Genomic DNA, 24,261 nt, shown 5'->3' with positions numbered 1-24,261 from the left:
AACGCTGCTGGTGTAGGGTTGCGTCACGTAAGCTAGATTTATTTTTCTTTCGGAAAAGTCGTTGAGTATATCTATTCCCGATTGGGGGGCCTACTCAAAGGTGGTGGCGTATCCGTATTTAGCGCAGTCGTTAATTAACTTTCATAATTTATATTCATAATTAATGAAAATAGGTGGACTGCGTAATTGCAAAGTAGTAGAGCGAAACCCTGTGGGGTCTACCCCGCAAGAATCGAAACCGTAGTGCTTTTCTGCGCTGTAGTAATAAATATGCGAAAATGCAAAATATTCGGGCACTGCGCGGGTTTTGCGGCCACTTTCTTCTCTCCCCCATCTCGATGTCGCCCTTTCCCCAACTGACAACAGGCTGTTCCGCAAAGCACGGAGCACCCCGTTTTGTCTCTAGGAGTGAGTGCGAGGGGGAATAGTGATGCCGTTTCTCAGCCTACGTCATCAGTCACCAAAGTGACACCTTTGACTTTGTGTCCACCATTATCTAGTTCGATCTGCTCAACACTCCCCCCAACGATTTGATCTGATAATCGTCACGCAATAAAACTGCCAACGCATAACTTTCAAAACCGACGCGGATAACAAAAGTAAAATCAATGATTCCGCTTCTCGATAAGTGTGTAAGTGTACTGGGGTAGCCAGTTCGACGTCATCGAAACTCACATACCCATTTTTTTTATCATATCACCATCACCAAGTGCGTAAGTTCCATCAGGTATTAACAATACAAAAATAACGGTATCGACCAGGGCGCTGGGAAGCGGGGGTGCCCCATGCTTTACGGAACAGCCTGATGTCAGTTCACAAAGGGTGACAGCGAGAGAGTGATAGGAAAAAGCGGCCGCAGAACTCGCGCAACGCTCGAAAATAGTGCATTTTCCCATATTTTTTACTAGGGCACAGAAAAGCGCTGCGGTTTCGATTCTATAGCGGACATGACTTCTCAGGCTCAACTTTGCAGTTGTAGTGCGGTCAACCTATTGTCACTAATTACGAAGATTAACGATGAAAGTTACTTAACGGCTGCATTAATTGTAGATACGCTATCACCTTTGAGTAGGCCCCATCGAGAATAGATATATTCAACGACTTTTCCGGAAGAAAAACAAATCGCGAATTTAATAAAATTCTGGCCAGTCTTAGATGACGCACCCTGCATATCACAGCCGTACGCTCGGTAACTTTGAGCAGATGAACTAATTTTTGTGTCACCATGATTGTTGTGAGAGTTCGGTTATAGAATTTCAAGAAGGCACATCCATTGCAACGACAGGTAACCGAGGCAAGCTCCTGTTTATTGGGCTTTGGAGGCTAATGCGTTTGTGGATGTCCCTGGATGGCTTGAGTGACTGATTCGAAATTTACTGGTGCAAGGATAACAAAGTCCTTTGACGGAGCTCACCTCGGCTAATTCTCGTTGTTTGCCTTAGACGTCGCCCCTGCCCCGTGTACGAATGTCTGAGTCAGTGAGAAAGATGTAAGAGATTATGGAAAGAGGCGGGTTTATCGCTTGTCTCTCTGTCTGTCTGTCCCGTTTCTGCTTTGAGGCACTATAACTGCAAGGAGAGAGACATGATGACGTGGTGTAATTGTTTGTTTTTTAGTCACGGTGCATGCACAGCTCCGATAGATATATACATGTAGGAAAAAAAATGGAAATGTTGGTCGCGCGACCAGCTGTTCCATGTCGCTTCCCAAGCAGCACAATGTACTGGAAGTCGAGTGCAATATGGGTGGACGTGTAGGTGGAAGGCCTTGAACAGACTCGTGACACTAAAGAACATTGATAAGGCACATACCGACCACCCCTATTGCGCTCGACTTTCAGTACATTGTGCTGCACGGGTTTTCATGAGTTATCTTAATCTCATTGAATGACTGCTTCCACAGCCAAGGCACAGTTCGCCCAAGCAGCTCCGGGAACGTAAACAACAAGTTATTTCTATCGCTTCGCAGCGAAAGGGGCGCGATGGTTGAGGCGTGCGTAACATCAGAGCTACAAGAGGTTCACAAAGACAGCGCACTTTGAGAATTCTCAGCTTCTCAGTTTACGCTGGGAGGTAAAAACATTCACGAGCCCAACATGAGTTGTAAAGCCAGCGCATCAGGTTGACAAGCTCGCGAAGGGGGAAAAAAGAAATCCAGCATTGGCCGCTCGAGTTGCGTAAGAAGAGAGCCCCGTATAGTGACTGCACATATAACAAAAGCGTATCCATGGTAACGTGAATTAGAGCTCGGGACAGAGAGCTGCTTAATGGGTTCCCGCGACGTTTTTTTTTTTTTTTTTTTTTTTTTCTGAAGCGAAGGAAACGTCGCACGTGGTTTCGAATGTCCCTTTCAAGTGTCTTACAAGGAACGTACCCGTAAAAAGAAAAAAATCAACCAAGCTACGTGCTTTCCTACGTCTGTTATTACGAAGGGATATTGCGTTTCAGGGAATCCTTTCCGGAAAACACGAAGGTGCAGAGAAACGAGTGAAGAAGTGCTCGCAAGCTCGTACTTTTGAAAGGGACCTCGAGAAGAAGACGGTAGTAAAGGGGAATGAGGGAAAAGAAATCTGACGAGTTTGTAAGTAATCTATTGTGTATACCAGGGTTGGAATGATTCCGGAATCATTCCAGATTTATCAGAGCCACGAATGGAATTGGAATGGAATGGCGGAAACTGTCCTAGGAATGGAGTGGAATTGAATTGAATTAGGCATTTTTTGTCGCAGGCGGAATGAAATTGGAATAGACTGGTATGGGTGCCGCACGGTCAAGGGCGAAATAACCTTGTCTTTTTGCTTTTTCCGTGATGGGTAATGTCAATGTCCTCTATGGCACTGCTGGGCTACCCAGCACGGTTTGACCGATCTCTTTTCTTTTATTGATGGAATTAAAGGAATGGAATGGGGTTGCCAAGCCATTCCAGGAGTGAGAATTGGCCATACCTTTTCATTCCGAGGAATTGAAAGGAATGGAATTATCACAAATCTCCATTCCTCGGAATGAAATTGGAATGGAATGGGTGATCCCGCATTCCGCAACGCTGGTGTACACGTATGAGCAACCACATAGGAGAAGGTGGGAAGATGGAGCTAGAAAAGAGACAACTGACCGAAATTATAGGACAACGAGATTTTCATTCGAAATTTTTAGTCTTTCTAAGGTATGTTCGAAACTTAACCGCTGTCAAGGTCGACGATATTTGGCCACACTCTCCTGGTCTGAAATGTACTCCATAGGCCCTTGTACAGCTTGGGACGAAAGTTTACGGAACACCGGAGTGTCGCATTTCTCGACTGAGGCGACATCCCCGGCGGCAAATACGAGCGGACACACATGCCGATAGTTGGACTAGCCATCATGCGTTGCTTATTCGATCTCTTCGCCGTTTGTGCTTTTAGCCTGGGTTCCCATCCACCTGATGAAAAAAAAGAAAAAGAAAAATACATAAATAAGTAGTAATAGCAGCTATTAGGAGGCCGCTCCGATGAAGTAATATGCCAGTGCCGTGTTCCATAAACTTTTGTCCCAAGCTCTACACGTGATCAACTTGGTGTTACCGGTGGAACCAGTGGAACCCTCGGTCTGCGGGGGAGGGGGCGGTTTCTTTGTCGAAGCGCGTAGTGGGGGAGCGGAGAGCGGGTAATCCAGTATATAAACAGACGTTTCATTTTCTCTTTCTTTTTTTGTGTGTGTGTGTGGAGGTGCGATTGTTCTCACCCTGGATCCGCCACTGGGTGGAGCTCCCTACAAGAGGCGCATTCGTGAAGAAGAGGATGAAGCATATGCTTGATGTCTTCACGAATCATCAGCAGAAAGGAAATAGAAACTACCCACAGCTTTTGACTTTTCCAGAAGAGATTAGAGTATATCAAGACGCAAAGCTTCTGAAAAGTAGAAAAGGCCAAGAGCACGTACATTGAACTTCTCAGCGATCCATTGTTTCTCGTATAAAAGCTATGTGCATGAGCTCAGCGAAACGAACCCATCGCCTAAAATGAAACTTTTACGAAAATGGTTTCGATCCCCCGACTTGAGCCAAGAATAATTAACCTCTTACGACCTTTCTGAAAGGACCATCTTCGCCAAAAAGAACCCATTTTTGAGACCTCGTCTCGGTGAATGCTGGCGACAATGGCAATAGCGATGATAATAATGATGGCGACAGAGACGGTAAAAACAACATTGAGTTATTGTACGCGAATTAAGACAACGGCGGATTGGTCTCTATAGTATATAAGGGGTCTTTTATTATTACCTATTTGCTGTCGCTCGTCGATAAGACTACTTCGCATTTCTCGGCGCATTTCAAAGCGACAGAAGTCATTCCGCGCTTAAAAAGCTATAAGATAAAATTACTTTGAAACGTACAACAAAAAATGATTCCTTCGAAAGCGGCCAAATTAGTGGAAAAACCCTAGGAATGTTTGGAACAATGCAGAGGCAGCGCTTCATTAGAGAGGTTCTCTTTCTCTCTGTCTTTTTTTTTTTTTTCGCTTGTTACTGTCATTAGCGCCATTCATTCTTAAGATAACACTATGGTGAGCTTCTAGCTCACCATAATAACACACACACACTTGCGCACGCACACGCGGACACACACGCGCACGCGCATACACACACGATATATTTAACGCTCATCGCGGAACATGATGTATCAACATAAGTGACCAGGGGCCCTATTCTCTCAAAGTAATCTTCCTCGATAACTTCGTGTCTCGCCTGTCATTGGTCGTCGCGCCTTCTTCGCGTAACGACCAATGACAGGCAAAGACACAAAGTAGTCAAGGCCGATTACTTTGACGCGAATAGGGCCCCAGAGCAACTCGGAAGCCACTGGTTGCCGGATGCAAACCCGAAACCTCGACTTCATTTCGACAAAAGCAACGAAGGAACTTTTTCTGAAAGGTTCCACATTCCATATCGCACTACTCAACTAATTTGTTACGCTGTCACAACCGTAACTGGCTTTGCACAGGGCTTTCAGAGGTGAGTCTCTCACCCTGGCGGGAGGACATCACGTTCCACGTGACCTTCCGACGCCACTCGCTCAAACGTCGCCCACCTGCGCACTGCTGACGATGGCCCGATAAGGCCCAAACAGCTGTCCAGTGCTGGTGTGGCGACGTGTGGGACTTATAAACACACGTTCTACGTGCAGCCAAAGCGCTTCGGCTACTTTTCTTCTGTCGATTAATTCCAAAGCCATTTACAGACCGCTCCCACAGTGCTATTCTGCATTCGCTATGCAGTTACCTGAGAGAGAAAAACCCTACCATCAACGGAATCAACATCTTTTCATCTCGGCGCCCCTTGTTTTCGCCATGGCTGCCCTTAATGCAGTCTCTGAGGCGGCGCAATATCGCCTCATCGTGTCTTTAACGGAGCACAGCGATGGAGGGAAGGACGAGTTTCGCCAGTTCAAATCAACGGTGAAGATCTCTACAGCAGCTCCTCTGCCGCACCTTATCGCGCAAAGAATACAGGGCTCTTCTTTTTTTCTTCTTCTTTTTTTACCCTTCACAGAACTTTTACAATAAAACTACGAGAACTACCTTAGATGCTGTTTTCACAGGTGGACATCCCGTCGGAAGGCGTATGTATTGTTATTTGAAATTCGTTAATTAACTTATTAGGTAGATGTCTTCTGGGAACTGCGAGATAGCAGAATTGAAGCGAGCCACTATTGAAATCCCCATCCGTTTCTTTATTTATTATTATTATTTTTTGTATATTGAAACGAGAACGCACTTCGAGATATAAACAGCCAAGTTTCGCTATTCAAATGCGCCGAAACCGGAAAAAAAAGAAAAAAAGAAAAGAGAGAAAAAGGGAAAGGGCGTTCGCGTCGGAGGGCCACGTGTTCCGTAACGATCGAGCTTGATTGGAATAAAGGCTGATCTGTTGGGCCAGACAGACAGCTCTGCCACCACCAGCTCGCGTGGCTCAGTGGTTAGCGTGCTAGCCATGTCACATCGAGAGTGGCAGGTACCCGGGTTCGAATCCCTGCGCCGGCTGTGCTGTCGTTTTTTTTTTTTTTTTTGCTGGGTTTTCGTCGTACGCTTTCAGACATATGTCAGCAGACTTCCCTCAGAAGTCGGCCCAGGACGCACATTTTCCCAGGGCGTCAGTCGTAACGTTACCTACCTCTGTGAGGCCGACAAAGACGACGATCCCTTTCACCACCACCACGGATTTCCCGCCCAGGTTCGCCGGAAGTCATGCCGTTTCTGCGCTCCTGAAGTGCGTAGTTCTGGTTTCGGCTCACTTGCATATCAAAATTTGGTGATTTATATCCCTGAGTACGTACTCGTTAAAGTATTTTAAAAAAGGAAGGTGGATTCAAATAACGATTGCCTCCAATTTTGCTGCGTCGCATCTAAAACATCTAATTAGAAAGTTAATTAATTTTAGGTAACTAGTCGTCTCTTAGCTACCTGCGCTTACCCAGAGGATAGCCGCCTTGCCGCATAAAACTCTCGCAAAATGGCGTCAGTGCTGCTCACACAGCTTTTGTTTTTTGTTTAAATATGTAAAAGATTATTAAAAAAAACACTCTGTATAGGGTTGTACTTAAGTATGACGTGATATCGCGTGGTATGGTACGGGATCACCTCGTCGCTAGCCCAAATTTTTGGAGGTTATAGGAACTAATGAACGTAAATGTAACCAGTTACAACATTGCTTTATTGTTAGTCAACAATGTATATGACGCTTGTAAAAGGGGATGCTGGGCTGGATGAGATTTGAATTAAAGATTACACGGAGATAAGTGAATGCTATCAATAGGGGGTACCCTTGCGGAGTACCCCTTCGAAACAGCACCGGAAATAATAACTCCATAATATTATTATTGCATCCTGGGGGGGGGGGTGATATGTTTATTGTATTTAAAAAAAAGAAGGGAAAGGTTAGCCTTCGCTACGGCGGCTCGCTATTCACAGCAAAAAAAAAAAAAAAAAGGGGGAAACAAACAAACACAAAGGAAAACAACCACGAAACTGATCACAGGTCACCCAGAAGGCCACATATCCGCAGGAACTGAACAAGTGCCTTTGTCATCTGACCATGTTGTGTGGGGCCTAGCAGCGCGCGTAGCTAGGGAAAAGTCCGAAATCCTGAGGCGAGCGATGCGCGATCGCGCGAAGAAGACGATGTTGGCGGTAGCGGGTGCAGTGGAGCCGCTGGTGCATTTTCCTGGGCTATAACTTCTATACTGACTTCAGACCTGTAAAGATTTCCACGGATACTCGTAGGTTCGTGCTAGAGTGATGAAACGAAATTAGAATTTGCGAGTCCAAACTGAAGGCACAACCAAGAAGAAAGCTGGACGGGAGACCTTAACAATTTTCCCCAAGTTATCCGTTAAATGTACAAGACGGCTACTATAACATCGATATGAAGTTGCATTCCAAATTCAACAGCAAAAGGGGTTAGTAGAAGCGTAGAAAATCGGCACCGCAAATACCGAAATTCATCCGGCTGTGACAGGCGTGTCTACCAGTGAGGCAGCCGCGGGAGAAGTCACGTGCTTACGACAACCAATAAGAATTACCGAAGCTACTCTGACGGGAGAAGTCGGCGCCCTATAGCAAGCCACGACACGTAAGAAAACAAGTAATTTTTCGTCAATACTATGTCGTACAACGCGTACATGATATGATGAACCAGATGCGAGTAGTACTTCAAAGTGTCACAACCCGTTTAAAAATAGAACGGATGTTGCGTAGTGATACTTGCTGGTGAAATGTGTGATTTATGGTGGACGAGTCCGTTTCGCATTCGGAACAATTCATGAGTGCTACCACGTGTCTTCAGGTACCCGAACAACCGTCATCCACCACGGGAAAGCAATAAAGGTAGAAAGCTTCAGTGTCGACTGCTTTCGAGCGCTGTCTTGATCGTCGAGGACCTGACTTTCTGCACCGTTGGTTGTGCATCTATTTGATTCAAAAACCCACAAGAGGACGACGAAGAGGCGTTCAAACTTTCGCCTACCCCTCGCCTTCCGGCTACCTATCCTTCTTCCAGAGATAAATAAACAATTTATGCCGAGCAAACAACTAATCCGATCTTTCAACCCTTAACCCCTTCCCCACGCTCTGCACTGCAACAGGATATTAGTGCGTCCTTCTTATGTCTCTCGCGGATTAGGGCCTGTACTAATTGCACGACCGAGCACGACCCTCGCAGAAAAAGCAAGCGCAACAATTTGCTTCAGCATCGCCGAACACGGACAGGAAAAGACTCCCAGATAGCGGCATTCGGCTCAGTGAGGCTGCGACCACCGCTTCCCATCTACGGCACAAGCCCTCGCTAATAGGGGGTACACGAGTGTCCGCCTTCGACACGAGTTGCAAATCACAGACACGTGATCCCCTCCCGAGTGATGAGGGAAATCGGGAAAGTCGCGTGGGGATGTAAAAGGGGACGTAGGGTGAGGCTAATGGCTGACTTTAGGAGGCGGAAGTTCTGATGGACGCAGACGACAGAAGGTCGATTTGTGTCTCGTCTGCTGAATTGGCGAGGGACTTGATTAGGGTTAAGAGGAGGTATCAACAGGAAATGGGAGGAGAAAACGGTAATGCGTGTGTGCGGGAGGGGGGGGGGGGTTGTAAGTAAGAGGGCAGTATTAGAAACAGACGGGGCACTTTAACGAGCGTCGTTAATGGATAGGTGGTGGCTTTAACAGACCGTAGATGACGTGGAGTTTAGATGAAATCTGTGTCCGAGTGTGTTTGTGGGGGGAGGGGATGTCTCGCACTCAGGCATCCGAAAAATATCAGGGTTTGCCTTCTTAGAAAGCTACAAAAACGACTTGGTAATGTTTCGTGCATCATGACTCGTCACTTTACTAATCTGCTAGTCAATTACTATCTATTAGGTACGCCGCAAAATACACAGCCTGTTCAGTAACAGCACAACTGCAGTACAGCATCGATACGGATAGAGCAACACATGTGTGTACGGCTTGGCTTGGATATGAAAGAAAAATACGGATATGTTAGTCCCGACCCAGTCAGGACTGGCTACTCCAAAACGCGTTTGTGGGTGGAACAATAGAGCCAGAAAAAAAGAAAAACAAAGAGGAAAGGAAAGAGGAAGACGTTAGGCACAGAGAAACACTCACTTGTTCATAATGTCAGAGACCGCGCGAACAGAAGTTGTCACAGAGTGTCAAGCAGGTTCGAAGCGGTGAGGATGTCGACAAGAGCGCGCAGTGCCGTCACCTGGTGTGGGGCAGGCCAGCAGCCGACAACCTTCCCCACGGAGAAAGGGCGATTGTCGAGGCGTGTTTGGGTGTAATGCTACGCAACTTCTTTGTCATTGGTGTCACAATTCTTGAGTACCCGCTGGTGACACACTATTCGTGCTTCAGCATAACATTCAGACGGCGTAGATACAGGCCAGCTGGTGGACGAACTCCATAATGAAGATGTCTTCTGCCCATTGTTCAGGCACCTTCATTGTGGAGTTCAGCATAACAACACCGGACGAGAACTACACGGACAAGGCAAGGAGAAACAGAAGAATGACTCTATAGAACGCAGGAACATAAAAAAACATAAAAAATAAAAATAAGACGACAGTGCTCCGAACTTCATGTACGACACCAGATCAACAACACGAAAGCCATACGACCTGTTGCAAACACTTCCTCTAGGAAGAGACAGGAGGCTGAGAACTGCCTCGTACGCGCTGGCAAAGCGCAAACCGGTAGAGCGAACATGTCGCCTTCGCAACGCAATACATGCAAAAAACTTCCTTCTACCAATCCTTTTAGTTGCACTGGGAGAAACCGACGCGGAACGTTCACGAAATTGGATTGAACGAAACGCACAATTTGTCAGTGCAGCCAACGCGGAATGGAAAAAGGCAACTCGTCGGGAATTCCTTATCGCACGTTGAAATCACGCCTGTTTTTCACGGCGAAGAACGTCTTTGTTCCCAAGTCACGCGAACATAGTCTGGCATTCTGTTAGCGTTAGAGCTCGACAAGGAAAGATGTACGTTCTCGGCCTTAGAATGTGAAAGACGTTGGAAGGCCTTTTGTGCCGCACTATCTTAAACCTGCATGCCCATCTAATTCAATTTTTTCTTTGCTTCTTTCAACGAAGGCACGTGCGGCTGTTATCTATTACAGAGATGATAGAAGATCCCTATAACCACTGGTGTCAGAGGAGCTAACAGGGGTATTGTGCGTTGGTTTCTTTCCGTCCACGTCACTTCCGCACCGTCATTCCTCCTGCTGACGTCATTCCCCGCCTTTTGACAGCAGCGCCTCCTTCCATACAGGAGCTCCTGCCCCATCGCCTCTTCCAAGGGAACTGCGCTGACATCTTTATGGAAGGTCTTCCGGAAAATCCAGGAGAAACCCCGGACAGCAAACGTGCTAGTGGGATTCGATCCTTCCACCTCAAAGTCTTTAATAGGGCCTCGGTCACCAAGCCCAACGAGCTGATGCTCATATACAACGGATGACGATGCTGATCAGGACGTGCCATTAGGTTGTGTCTGCCACAGAGCGCTTGTTACAATAGCTAAACGCTTGCTTGCGACATCATGGCGTGTGGCAGTGATAAACTGAGTGATAACGACTTCGCCGCTGCGCAAAGCCAACACCTCCGAAGGTCTGCGCCCTACCTAACCCCACGCGGGCCTGCGTGAGCTTTGCGAGCTGCTTCGAGCTTTTCTCTTGTTCGCTCTTTCATTGACGTCACAGTAACATCTATAGTTGTAACAGCAGGCCTCCCTGTGTGACGTAGTGCGCGGGCCTTCTGCTATCTAGGAGGTGCTGGCAAAGCATGCTCACATTCCAGACGTCACGTCATATTCACGTCATATTCCAGACGTGCATCGTGTCGTTCTCTACTAGATGAGAGCGCAATGCGTAGCATTCGCGGAATTCGCGATCGACATGGAATTTCTGACATTCTCGCAAGAAGTAGCAGAGTGTTTTCAGTTCTTCCCGTCTGAGGTGATTCACGCGTCTCGCGTATGAATCACCCGCATGAGCTCGTAGTTGCGGGTAGTTCGTATTCGACACCGTAGATGGGGGTACCCAAGTTCTTTCCCACTTAAAATGCGTGTGCTGGGCACATTCCTGAAATCCGTTTTATTCGTTCAAGCAGCTTCTTTCTTGTAAAAATGAATAGGGGATGATATTTTGAAGTGCGCCATTTTTCCCAGCTGTGTACCGCATAATGCAGTGATGCTCAAAAGAGCGGAGACAATGCTCAGCGTACAGCCAAAGCGAAAGTATAAGCTACAAAAAAGAAGAAAGAAAGGCATTTACTTTACTACCCTAGCGCATAGGGTGTACGAGTAGTTCAGGGTTGTTCCTTCGTGTGTAGCTCCATGAACTTTAGCGCACCACTGGTAAAGCGCTTGACATCCACCCCTCTACGCTTACTGCCGCTACGTCGGAACTGTCGTAGTATAGCTTACGCGAGACGACGCAAATTTTTACCCGTTTTCAAGGTTTACAGCGTAAACGCACGTTTATCTCGAAACGTTTCGGCACATAACTTTCCCATACTTCCATAACACATCGCAACAACTCTCCAACGAAGCACCACTTATGAGAAGCGACACGGGATACGAACATTCCATTCTCCATACAAGGCATTATTTGCACACTGTAACGGTATCGGCTCCTTTTTGTACCCGTCTCTCTTTCACATTCTGCGCGCTATCGATAAAAAAAACCGTAAGTTTTACTGCCGGCGGGTCCGAAGAGAACGACTGAATCGCTCGAAACACCAGAATCGTTCCTTTCAAATTTCCCTCGGGATTCTAAGGATGTAAGGTCCACAGCGTCTTCTCATTCTTTTTCTTGTATTTCTTATCGCATCTTCTTTCCTTTATTTCTTCTCAAACATAGCTTGAAGAGATCAGAGTCGCTGAGGCGAGTGCAATGTGCTTTGCCCTTCTAGCGTCAGTTTGGATACTACGGAACGTCGCATGAGGTCTGTGCTAAGGCGCTTCCCTCGTTTTAATGAAGCTGAGACGCTCTGTTGTTCGTACGTTCACTGGAGTAAGAGCTTTATATCCTGATGATTGCAAACGCATAGCTTCCCAACCCATAATTCCGTAACCTAAAAATTCCACTGGGTTCTGGAGCTATTTCTGTCCTGATTCTTTATTTATCTCGTGCTGAGGACAACAGAAAAGATCGAGAGGGACGGAAAAGGGAAGAAAGGATATACATCGCATATTATACCCGCTTTTAACATCGTTTCAACGACAACGTAATCAGAGCTGTGTGGACCCTCCCTGCAGTCACCTTAATCAGTAACCTATAAGTATCAATTAATCAGATATCGTCATAAGCCTTTCCTAACTGTACATATTGTATGATTGCATGAAACAAAGTAAAACGAAAAACAAAAACTTAAGAGCTGCATAAACCTTCCTTTCCCTTTAATGTAGCGGACGGGCCGTCTACAGCGAATAGATACTGATTACTGACACGATACACATAAAGCACACCGGCGCAGCATATCATCCATAAGGAATGGAGCGCGCATGTTTACGGAAAAGGTGTTCTTACACCAGGCGTACCCAGGGCGTGCACAAGACGGGAAAGGTACTTTATCACGACGGGAGACAGTTTTCCTGGGCCATCGTGGGTGTTAGGGCACATTGTTCGTCTTGCGGAAGAGGCCACAATCCATCATAACAATCGCTGCTCGATGGCAGTTCCCCGTACGCGGTGTTGTGAGGTCAAAGGTCGTTAATTCATGCCGGAGTTAGAACGGCCCTGATAGCGATACCCGCATACAAAAGTAAGTGCAATTTGTAGCTTAAAAAGCGATAAAAACCGGGCTGTTTGGTGGGACATCCTAAAAGCGATAAAACCCCGGTGCAGGGGACACAGAGAGACAAAACAGACGAAACACTGATCAGTGCTTCGTCTGTTTTGTCTCTCTGTGTCCCCTGCACCGGGGTTTTATCACTTTTAGGACAATTTGTAGCCCCCGCATATTTCAGCATCGGTAGTTCGGTATCGTAGCACCCTGTACTCATTATCGGTACTCTATAGTACTTATTTACCTCCAATGTCATTTCAATGTCATCAATGTCATTTGCCAACACCTGCTTACATTATTACTGTGTTTTTTTTAAAGTGATGTTTACGTTTCCATAGAACAAAACAGGTTACTACATGGTTGCGCTCCATGATAAATGATAATGATGATTATCTGAGGTTTTCTCTTGCTTTTCCATCAGAGTTTTCGGACAGAACTCGGCAAGTTCCCCCGTGAGTCAGTGCGGAACTGGTGCGGAATACGCACTTGCGCCCTTACCGTGCACTCCTTCCTCCCCACGTGACCCCTTCCCTCCCCCCTTTCCTTCTGTCCTCTCTCCCATTTGCGCCCCTACCGTGCACTCCTTCCTCCCCACGTCACCCCTTCCCTCCCCCCCTTTCCTTCTGCCCTCTCTCCCCCATCTTTCCACTGCTCATATCTACAGTTTCTTCGCGGCGCTGACACGGAATAAAAATGCGATCTGCATGATGTTGATGTTGATATTTCGATGTTGGTTTAATACATGATACAAAATTCGCCCGTTTTCTTTAGGCGATCGTGTCTCCCACCACACCATGATGGAACCTTTACATTTTTTTTTATGCCCAGATATCGAAGTTCAAATTGACGTCCTGCTTGGGTCGACTTCCCAGATGTCACAAAGGGCCACACGGTACGTGAATTGTAGCTTTGGTACTCACAGCAGGACGACGCCTTACTTTACGCGTAGTCGACGACGCTTTTCATGAAAGCCGTAAGCGGTACGGTAATCAACTCACAGAGGGTTAGATAAAATCGCGTACGTACAGATAAGCTGGGGGAGGAACTCCATAGTGAAAAATCTCGAGCCTGGGCAAAGACACAGAGACAACAGCCGTGTTCGTGTTGTTTCCGTGTTTTTTGCCCACGCTCAGGATTTTTCACAATGGCTTAAAGGATTACTTCCCGACTCATTCTCATCTGTGTCTCCATTGACTATCGCAGATAGGATTATTCGAATCTCATCAAAATTATTTAAATGGAAATTATGAGGTGACTAAAGTGAGGTTTAAACATCTGCACTGCCGTCAAATTATAAAGGCCATGACGGGCGCACAAGACATAAATGATAGGTGGAGTTGGTAGAACTTCGCGCATTAGATAATTCCACTGTTCAAAGGAGAAATAAAAAGAAACACAAAGGGGTGTCACAAAAAGACATGTCACGTGACGCCCCATATTTTTGAGGAATGATGTGCGCTCTAGAGGAAGGCAGAGAAGTACGCCGATAGACTTGTCCTCTTGAACAAGAGAGAAACTGATGTTCTGAGGCTGGAACAACATAGAAGGGACAGATACAAACACAAACAGTCTCAGTGAAAGGAGGGTGAGATGAGAGTGAGTGGCTGGTTTGTCGTCCCTTCAGATGACGCACCCCGAAAGTCGCTGGAGAGGCGTGTTAGTTTAGCTCAATTGGTAGAGCCCTGGACCGGTAATCCAGAAGATGTGGGTTCGATCCCTACAGCTGGCTAACCTTTCCAGTGACTTTCATCTTTCATCGTTTCTTTCATCGCAGACTTGTCCTGTTTCAAACAATCTCTAAACCAACGTTTTCAGTTATGACCTAAATCATATTTGAACACTTACCCCCTTACACATCACCACTCCTGATTTGTTCCAGAAAACTCCTAGACGACACAGGCTCAGTTCCTCGTAAACAACCTTTGAAAGACGCCGACTTAGCTTCCCAAATGGACCGAACGTCAGGAGCTTAAACACAAAGAAAGTGACAGATAGAAACTCCAGGCTCGAACACGGCACCCCAAGGCTCAACGACGTGCATTAACGGAACCTGAGCCGGGACCTCTAGGATATGCGAACGAGGGCAGCCTGATGGAACGGATCATATTCGCAACGAATGCGCTCGCTTCCGGAACGCCAGGGCAACGATGCTCCATGCCGCGATAAACAGTTTGCACAATGTCGTGTATCTTCGAGAGTGAACGGCCCGTCATCATTGTTCATGAGGATGTCCTGTCCTCGAGGGACGACAGTGAGGAAACGCCATTATGTTTGCAGAATGAATCTTGGTCGGATCTTACGATGGCTCCATATCGGATATATGGTCCACTTCCATTATCTCTGCAAGCACGGTCTTCTTTTATTTTTATTTTTTTGTCTCATTGGCAAATACCGAGTATAGATTCTTCTGGTTAAGAAGAGGTTCTGCGCTGTGCAAAAATGCAGTTACTGGCATTGCTGGGTAAAAGAGAACTGTATCAGCCTGCACTCTTAAAAATGAACTTCACCACATAGCACGCTCCTAGCCAACCATTATCTCGAATGATATCGTTATCTGCCCTGATTTGTTGAGAACGGGAGGCGTACGCCTTTTTTGTGACACTTATGCTGTTCATATAATTGTCACAAAAAAGGCGTACGCCTCCCGTTTTCAACAAATCATTGCAGAAAACGACACCATTCGAGATAATGGTTGGCTAGGAACGTGCTATGCGGTGAAGTTCATTTTTAAGAGTGCGCTCGTTCCCTGAATTTTACGCGGTGTGGTACCGCTTGGGACAAAAGTTCGCGGAACAAGGCACTGATATATTTCTTCGCCGGAGCGGCCCCCTGATAGCTATCAGGAAGAGATCTAATAAGAAACGGGTAACTGGCTATTTTATCCCTCTCTCAGTGTGTGTGTGTGTGCCCCTTTTTGTTTGCTGCTAGGGTGTCCCTCTAGCGGGGAAATGCGGAGTTCCGTAAACTTTTCAAGGTCAAGGTCACTTTATTGACACACAATATAATTTACATTATTACAATCGTGACAGCAGGGCAAGCCCGCGAAGCTGTCCTCCATATAATGAAACACCAACCCATACTCATATTTCCTTGTGGGAACACCACAGTCCCGATTTACACATGTAAATTTATGGTTTATCTGAACAAAGACATATGGCACATACATTTAAAAAAAAGAGGAAAAAGAAAAGAGAAAAAAGGAAAACAAGACAAAAAGAAATGGTAATACAAAATCAGCTCTGCACTCTTAAAAATGAACTTCACCGCATAGCACGCTCCTAGCCAACCATAATCTCGAATGATATCGTTATCTGCCTTGATTTGTTGAAAACGGTAGGCGTACGCCTTTTTTGTGACAATTATGAACAGCATAAGTGTCCCAAAAAAGGCGTACGCCTCCCGTTTTCAACAAATCAGGGCAGATAACGATATCATTCGAGATTATGGTTGGCGAGGAGCGTGCTATGCGGTGAAGTTCATTTTTAAGAGTGTGGTTAGAACAGCGTACGTGCCACGTCACCCTGTGCCTGAAACTATGTGTCGTGTTAGCCTGTCGCACGTCTAACGGTAATTTATTCCATACCTTAGCACCCGCGAAGGCAAAAGTGAACTGTCCAAAATTTGTTCTTGGAGCAGGTAACTTAATAGTAAGCGAATCTGTCCTAAGCGAATAGGAGGTGGAGTTTAATGGTAATGTACTTAGAGAAGAGTGACATAACCGATTTACAAACATTTACATTTACTTTTGACCCAAGCTGTGCACGAGTATTCTGTATAGTGGGCGACGGTCGCAGATTCACTCAAGCCCCGATAACTTTTCAATCGTCTCGCACTATAAAGGCAATGCAAATGTTATTGCCGCATCAAACTTATGACAGCATAATAGAAAGACAGGAAGCCGCAACCTTCCTTTGTTTCGCCATATACGACGCAGCCCGCCTGAGGCTCATTCACAGACTTCCTGTTTTGGATCGAGCCCATACGTTAAAATAATATTTACTTGTCGGCAGCTCACATATATATGTGCTCGTATGTATATACCCAACGGCTGTATGCTTTACCTAGCACAGCCGGAAATGGTGTTACATCTGCAAAGCACATCACTCTTAAAAATGATGGTGGTGGTGGTGCTGGTGGTGGTGGTGAAAGGGCTTGCCGTTGTCGGCCTCACGTATGTGGGCAACGTCACGACTGACGCCCTGGGGAAATGTGCGTCCTGGGCCGACTTCGCGGAGGTTCACGTATATTTCACACGTATCACTCTTAAAAATGAACTTCACCGCATAGCACGCTCCTAGCCAACCATAATCTCGAATGATATCGTTATCTGCCCTGATCTGTTGAAAACGGTAGGCGTACGCCTTTTTTGTGACAATTATGAACAGCATAAGTGTCCCAAAAAAGGCGTACGCCTCCCGTTTTCAACAAATGAGGGCAGATAACGATATCATTCGAGATAATGGTTGGCTAGGAGCGTGCTATGCGGTGAAGTTCATTTTTAAGAGTGATACGTGTGAAATATACGTGAACCTCCGCGAACGCTGCAAACTAACACGACTTTAATATTCTACAGGGAGTTGTGTCCAACATTATGTGGTAGCCTGGGACCTTTTACGGAGCAGTGCAACGACGACAGTAAAAACGATACAAACTAGAATAAACAAAATAATCTCAATTTTACTTTTTCTTTATATTAATCAATCAAAAGAAATTGTTACTAATAAAAACATGAAGCTGCGCGGCCGTACACTGCTGGAAATGTGTAAGTCATCACACGGCTCCCAGCTATCTGCTACGGCGGCCCATAATCGGAGTTAGGGACTGTAACTGTGATAATACTGACACGCCAGTGCAGGAATGTGTACCAATGAACACTGCCTGCGCTCAAGCAGGGCTCAATCACAGGGTAATGCGCCACACACACACACGCACACGCACACACACACACACAAAGATTAGAAAAAGAGCAATTTGGGGAACAATGACAGCTTCTAGTCCCTGATATTGCAATCACTCCCCATTTTAGACCCTTGTTCCTCAAATTTACTCCCCAACGCTGACAATAGTCCCTAAATTTCGCATAAATTTATGTTCATTTAGTCTCAAAAGGATCTAATTGTTGTCGCGATACAGGTGGTCCAATACGTGTCAAGTACGCAGCTTTGCAACGAGTTCCTGAACGATATCGGCACATTTCCTCCAGAAGCTGGCCCAGGACGCATATACTACCATGTGCCGCACTCCTTCTCTTTACTTTCTTCCCTTTCCGACCGATCTGTACAGAGGCGACAGGCAGATTTGCGACGCCGTGCCGATACATGAAACCAAAAGAAACGCCCTTCCACCCATTTCACCTCATCTGATTCCTTTACGGTTGTTCTCCCAATCCTCTTCGTAGTTCAGTCCTCGACTTGTGAACCTTCGATTTACGAATTCCTTGAATTTGATGAACGGTACCTCGTGGGACGAGACATCCCCTTTGTGAACGGGCGCGGAGACTTCACAGCACCCCCCCCCCCCCCCACCCCAAATTTTGTTCGGTACCCCCCATCCAGAAATTTCTTATCGAACACCCCTTGCCCCTTTATGTCCCTATGATGTCCCAATGATGTCCCTTTAACTCTCCCAAATGTGCTCGTTCTTCCTGTCTTCTCCGGTGGTTGGTCCAACCATTATGCACACACGTCGCCTTCTTTTGCGTTTTGAATTTATAAGTCTTGTTTCTTCACCTGTCTTCTTAAGTTCATCTAGGACATATTTATCGCATCTTACGAGTGAACTTAGTCATTGTGTCAGTAGCCTCATATTCAAAATTCAACAAGTTGCTCAATCTGTTAATAAAAGATTGACGTTAACAAGGGACTGTATTTCGCGTAATCAACTGTATTTCGCTTGTTGTAACACGGTGCAACAAAAAATGAAAAAAATAAAAGAAAAGAAGGAGGAGGAGGAGGAGAGAGAGAACAAACAAAAAGAGACTGGTGTATTACACAAATGGCACTGCGCAAGTGTATGTCTGCATGCTTGATCAAACTCTGGAAAGTGTTGAGAATGCACCATGAGGTCGCCGTCATTGGCTGGCATATGACTCTCAGCACGTGTCATAACCCCAAGGGGGAGGGGGGAATATGTCTAATAGAATGAAAAAAGAAAAGAAGAAAAGAATGGAAATGTCAGCCAGGCTAATGCTGGCTTGTTATATTACCCCACCTGGGTTAAGTGGTTACCGACAGCTGCGCCGTTTCCTTCTTTCTTTTGTTTCATAACACCACCAGGTGCGCTAAACCGAGGGTTATAGGATGAGCATCGTTATGCACCTGCCTTCAGAAGGGTGTCTATTGCCGTCTTCGACTGTCTATATGTTGTACGGTGCTGATTTAACGACGACAGGGCGGTAACCCTCCCCCCCCCCCCTTTCCTACAATCCGCCAACACCCTCCGAAATTAAATTTCTGGGAAAACCCCTGAACGGGAGGAAACATGGTAAAGCGCCGGAGACGCGGAACGCACGTTGATAGATATCCTATAAAATTTGATGATAAACCCTTGATTTCCGAACAGCGAATGCATTTTTGGAGAACGGACCTGGAAGAGCCGAGGGTTTTTGATAGGGATCTGCCAACCGTATTCGCGAATCCTCCAATCCTAGGCCTGCATTCGAGATTCGGGAATCCGAATGCCAGTGCCCATAAAGGGCGAATGGAACCTTTCGAATCCACCAATCACGTTTGTTTGTTTGTTTCCTCTTAAAATTGGCGCCTGCGGGGTCGGCCGAAAGCCTGATTGGCCGGCGGATGTTTTCTTGTTTATTTGTTTACATTGCTTTGGACTGAAAAAGTTCAGGCAAGAACTCTTACATTGTAGAAGTTTAAAAGCAGCATGGTTTGCTTTTGGTCTTTTTATTGTTTCTTAGTTTTATGGGAACAATTCAGACTCAAGATTTTATGTATTTCCTGCAGTCCAAGAGCAGCATGTTAAATAAATTACATTTAAGAAGAGTATACTGGTATGTTTTCTCCTGAAAGTGAACTATTATTTCATTTGTTTTTCATTTAACGAAGATGTCAGATTCTGCTTCAAAACACTTTTCAGTACAAGTGTTTGTTCCCCTAGATTTTTAAACTCTTTGCTTAAGAAAGGATTCGAAAGGTTCGAGATTCGTAAGATTCGGGGATTCGCAGAACTTTCCCTGGATTCGGATTCTGAAAATTCTGCATTCAATTCTGCATTCTTCCCATCTCTAGTATTTGACCTGGATTATAATGGAGGAAATAACCTACGTCAGACGGACGGAGATCATCAAAAGCACTATGCGGCCGCATTGACCGCGGGCAAGCTGGCGGGTACTTACTATGGGAATATTGATTCAAGTTCCTGAGACAAGAGCACGTATAAACAACCTGGGCTTTGAAATGGGAAGAGGAAAGCGAAAGCGACTGAGGAATAAACAGGATATCAGCAGACACCGCAAAATTACAGACACCACAGCGCTAGAAGCGCCACTGTGTTGAACATGCTGCTGTAAAATTTAATTCCCACAGAACCACATCCGGGCTGTGATGTATTGCGTCGAAGATAAGCTGGACGAGAGAAACGAAGCGAAAAAAAAAAAAAAGATGGAGAAATGAATAAATAACTTAGTTACAGCTACCGTTACTGCTTTCAGAAAGTAACTAGCTAACAATACAGTTACTTTAGAGTGACCTTGCGTATACAAGTTACACAAGTCAGGACGGATAACCCTTTGAGCACAGGCAAACAATCCATTTTCAAACACGTGCGCAGTGGTTTATCCAGAATTTCGCCACCCCCACCCCAACCCCCCGAGTGGGGGGGGGGGGGGGGGGGGTCGGGCTCCGCCAGAGGGGGGGGGAGGGGTCTTATCCTGTACATCAGCTCGATTTATGAACGATTCCTGTGAAATGTTACCCGGTCATACATCGAGGATTGACTGAATTACTTGGAAGCGAATGGCAGTTCTAGAAGATCAGCTTGCATCCTGTTCAGGTGTCCTCTATTACACAGCGAAAATCGATATGCAATTATGCGGTCCAAAATACGTCGTATTTCAGCCGAACTTTGCTCTCTGCATGAGTTCGAACGCACACACTGTAGAAGGCTTAGATCAGCCCGCGAAATATATTGCTTTCGTTATATGTATATACCCTGTCTCCGTAATTATGCGCACTAGTTATCCCATGTGTACAGGTGTTATGTTTACGCGGCCGACGTCGGCGACTTTCGCAGGAATGGATAGGGAGCGTATTAATATGGAGTGTTTTTGTAGACGACGTGGCAGTTTGAGCGAATGTGCGACGTCCACATTGTGGTTGTACCAGGTGCTGCGTCAGGTTTGACAAGCATATACGTACTGCGGTATAAATAGTGGGAGTGCGAGGACGTTTGTACGTGCCTATATACTGCAACGTATTCCGGTTGCTGGCTACGAGGTGACATTTCCTTCCGTGCTTAAAAAGACGGCGAAAGTGACTGATTTTGGCTTTTGTCTTGTCTTGTCTTTAATGCCGAGGCCATTATGCCCCATTATTTTACATTCCTGGCCTTTTAGGTTGCCTGCTGAAGGTATGCTGGGTTCCCGTCAGACTGGCTTCTTTTTTTTTCCTTGTGGGGGGAGGGGGCGAGAACGTCACGTTGCATTCGCCCCTGTTTTCCTACACTCTTAAAAAATAACTTTACCCCATAGCACGCTCCTAGCCAACCATCACCCCGAATGACAACATTATCGTCCTAGATTTGTCGAAAACGGGAGGAGGAGCCTACCCAAGCAGCAAAATGCACTGAAAGTCGAGTGCAATAGGAGTGGACGGGTATATGAAAGGCCTTGAACAAATTCATGAAACTAGAGAACATTGATAAGACACATACCGTCCACCCCTAATGCACTCGACTTCCAGTACATTGTGCTGCTTGGGCATTTTGTGCCGTGCATAATGGCACAAAATAGGCTCCTCCTCCCGTTTTCAACAAATGAGGGGCGAGAACGTTGTCAGTCAGGATGATGGTTGGCTAGGAGCGTGCTATGTGGTGAAGTTCATTTCTAAGATCGGCTCCAGGGAGGACTCCAGTTGCGGACACTGTAATCATCCGGAGACAATTGCGCATATCCTGACAGAATGTCGTGCATACCATGCCATGCGGGAAACCCATCTTCCCCACGCCAGGCCTGGTATACTGACGGACGTCCTCTTCCCCGAAGGTTCTTGTGCGGAACGATTTTCAAAAACTCGCGGTCTCGTGCGCTTTCTTCAAGCAACGGGCCTAGCGGAGAGACCACTCTAGTGCACCTCTCATCTACAGTGTGCTTCCGTCCCATCAGTACCGGTCATCCTGCCTCTACATCACTTTGAAGTCCTCAACTCCCCTTTCTCCCACTTTCTTTTCCTTTTTTTTGGCTATAGTCGTGACGATGCCCACTTGAGTGCGGCCAACAACGGCAAGCTACCTCGACCCCCCCCCCCCCCCCCTCATTTCTAAGAGTGTACATGTTTTTTGCCCGGTTTTTCTTCAATACTCATGCGAAAGCTGCGTTCAATTGTTTCTGTCTTTGCTTGTTCTGAATCCGCGAAAGATTCCACTGGTCCCACTTTATTTCCTTTAGATTTTTGAACGGGCAGCCAGTTTCCGTATTCGTATTTACCTTGGCTTGGCTTGACTTGGCGCAGAGAGTTGAACACGAAGCATTACCTCTGCGATATGGCTTCAACGAAATGTGTTCGCTTCTAACAGTTTAGCTTTCGCCTTCGCAACAGGATACGATGAGCACAAATAACAGTTTAGATATTGGGAAACGTTTCGTGATTGGTTGAGCACTTCGTTCGCCTCAGCGATCCCGGCGGCATGTCTTGCTTGTCCGTGCCCTATAAACGTTCTTTCCGTTTCCTATTGGTCGCAGACAAAAGTGACATGGGTTGACAATGTTACTTTTCTCGTCCTTTAGGTAACGCGCGCCTGTCCTTGAGTTAGTTGAGACATCTAGTAGTGTGTAATGATTTTATATATACATAAGGAAATAGAACAGGGAAGGGCCAACCAACTGTATAGAGGGTGCTGGTGATGTGATAAAAGAAATGAACTGAATAGTACTAAAGGTACACTACATTGCAACATGTTTTGTAAATGTTTTGCAGCGATACAGGGTGTCTCACCTAACGTGATAAAAAATTATAACGTACGTACTATTAACTAATAAATAATACGTACTAATAACTAATATAACTACGTATTATTACGTACTCGCCGGAGGATTGTGGGATTTCCGGCAGTTACGTTCTGAAAACTTTTGCCGTCATTTAGGAAGGCTTTGGACAATTTTTAATAGAAGGAAATTTATCTTTTTCAATTGAACTTTGAAAATTGCCAAGGGAACCCCACTTTTTCCTTACAGAAATATGAAGTCTACCACGGATAACCACAGACCCTACAAAAACTATGCACAGTATCGCAACAGAGATAGTCGAAAAAAATTAATAAAAATTCCGCTTTAGCCCCGCCTGCTTGATTGTCGCAAAGAAGAGCGCACGGAAGGAGCGGGGAGAGGAGGGAGCGTTCCCGTCTCTTGTTTTACCTTTCTTTTTCCTGCTTTCACCTTGACGCTGTGACAACCGTCTTATCACAAAGAAGGCAAAACAAATGAAAGCGGGGACACTTCCTCCTCTCCCTGCATCTTCCGCGCGCGCTTCTTTGCGAAAATCAAGCAGGCGAGGCTAAAGCGTATTTTTTATTAATTTTTTTCGACTATCTCTGTTGAGATACTGCGCATAGTTTTTGTTGGGTCTGCGGTTATCCGTGGAGAACTTCATATTTCTGTAAAAAAAAAAAGAAGTGGGGTTCGCTTGGCAATTTTCGAAGTTCAATTGACAAAAATAAATTTCCCGCAATTAAAAATTGTCCAAAGCCTTCCTCAATGGTGGCAAAAGTTTCCAGAACGTAATTGCCGAAAGTACCACAATCCTCCGGCAATTACGTCGTCAGTTAGAATTTTTTATCACTTTAGGTGAAACACTCACTTCGGGATTTTCTGAAGGCGCTAGCTTGCGTTGTTAAGGATATGTGCCGCATATGATAAAGGATATCTTGTTTCGCATAACAAGATATGGGGCTTCAGTTTCACGAGGCAGAGTCTGACAAAGGTTTTAACCTACGTTTTGAACCTTTAATTCGCCAAGTTTGACACTCGTCGTTTAAACTCTGGTGCCAGTAAAAAAAAACAAGCGTTAAAATTTCACACCGTCACAGCAAGTGGTTGAAGCGCACAGGAAACTTTTCACTGACGTGTAATCAACACCAGAAGAAAAAAAAAAGTTGCAACAAGGGGCACATCACTGTAGCGCAGGAAAAAGAAAAGAGAAAGAGAGAGAGAGTGAAAGAAAAATATCGACGATAATGGCCCTAGCGTTATGGAACTTGACAGGGACGTCAGTCACGTCTGT

The 24,261-nt window shown here is 45.8% G+C and overlaps 1 protein-coding gene across 1 annotated transcript in view; it reads right to left on the bottom strand.

The window, feature by feature from the left end:
- The window catches only part of LOC135389774 (uncharacterized), a 158,232-nt gene that overhangs the window by 71,730 nt on the left and 62,241 nt on the right, over positions 1 to 24,261 (bottom strand). The window lies entirely within an intron of this gene.

Source organism: Ornithodoros turicata, chromosome 3, assembly GCF_037126465.1.
Source record: "Ornithodoros turicata isolate Travis chromosome 3, ASM3712646v1, whole genome shotgun sequence".
In the NCBI taxonomy this organism is placed as follows: Eukaryota; Metazoa; Arthropoda; class Arachnida; order Ixodida; family Argasidae; genus Ornithodoros; species Ornithodoros turicata.
This window is presented reverse-complemented; position numbering and strand designations above follow the sequence as displayed.